Consider the following 1,315-nt stretch of genomic DNA (forward strand, 5'->3'; position numbering starts at 1 on the left):
CGCTGAACTATTACGTCATACACTTGCCTTTGCTTCGAGTTGTCGACAAATTTGACTTCGCCTTGCCATCTGCTAGCCGCCTGGTTAGCTCAGATGGTAGAGCGGCTGGGCCGGAAAGGCGGTGGTCCCGGGTTCGAGTCCCGGACCAGGACGAATTTTTCTTCAACTGCGAGGCTTTCTTTCGAGGAACCCGGTTGGGTTTCCATTGTAGCAAATTGCTACATTTGGGTGGATGTCTCAGTTTCCCTTTAATTACTTATCTCCACCTAGCGGATTTCCGCTGAACTATTACGTCATACACTTGCCTTTGCTTCGAGTTGTCGACAAATTTGACTTCGCCCTGCCATTTGCTAGCCGCCTGGTTAGCTCAGATGGTAGAGCGGCTGCCCGGAAAGGCGGTGGTCCCGGGTTCGAATCCCGGACCAGGACGAATTTTTCTTCAACTGCGAGGCTGTCTTTCGAGGAACCCGGTTGGGTTTCCATTGTAGCAAATTGCTACATTTGGGTGGATGTCTCAGTTTCCCTTTAATTACTTATCTCCACCTAGCGGATTTCCGTCTGAACTATTACGTCATACACTTGCCTTTGCTTCGAGTTGTCGACAAATTTGACTTCGCCTTGCCATCTGCTAGCCGCCTGGTTAGCTCAGATGGTAGAGCGGCTGGGCCGGAAAGGCGGTGGTCCCGGGTTCGAGTCCCGGACCAGGACGAATTTTTCTTCAACTGCGAGGCTTTCTTTCGAAGAACCCCGTTGGGTTTCCATTGTAGCAAATTGCTACATTTGGGTGGATTTCTCAGTTTCCCTTTAATTACTTATCTCCACCTAGCGGATTTCCGCTGAACTATTACGTCATACACTTGCCTTTGCTTCGAGTTGTCGACAAATTTGACTTCGCCCGGCCATTTGCTAGCCGCCTGGTTAGCTCAGATGGTAGAGCGGCTGCCCCGGAAAGGCGGTGGTCCCGGGTTCGAATCCCGGACCAGGACGAATTTTTCTTCAACTGCGAGGCTGTCTTTCGAGGAACCCGGTTGGGTTTCCATTGTAGCAAATTGCTACATTTGGGTGGATGTCTCAGTTTCCCTTTAATTACTTATCTCCACCTAGCGGATTTCCGCTGAACTATTACGTCATACACTTGCCTTTGCTTCGAGTTGTCGACAAATTTGACTTCGCCCTGACATCTGCTAGCCGCCTGGTTAGCTCAGATGGTAGAGCGGCTGCCCCGGAAAGGCAGTGGTCCCGGGTTCGAGTTCCGGACAAGGACGAATTTTTCTTCAACTGCGAGGCTTTCTTTCGAGGAACCCGGTTGGGTTTC

The 1,315-nt window shown here is 51.0% G+C and overlaps 1 non-coding gene across 1 annotated transcript; it reads left to right on the forward strand.

Annotated features, from left to right (window-relative positions):
• The first annotated feature begins 912 nt into the window (after nucleotides 1-912).
• Trnas-gga (transfer RNA serine (anticodon GGA)) lies at nucleotides 913-987 on the forward strand. The gene has a single exon. It is a non-coding gene; the product is annotated as a tRNA-Ser (tRNA).
• Nucleotides 988-1,315: the final 328 nt, after the last annotated feature.

Source organism: Dermacentor silvarum, chromosome 10 (assembly GCF_013339745.2).
Source record: "Dermacentor silvarum isolate Dsil-2018 chromosome 10, BIME_Dsil_1.4, whole genome shotgun sequence".
Classification (NCBI taxonomy): domain Eukaryota; kingdom Metazoa; phylum Arthropoda; class Arachnida; order Ixodida; family Ixodidae; genus Dermacentor; species Dermacentor silvarum.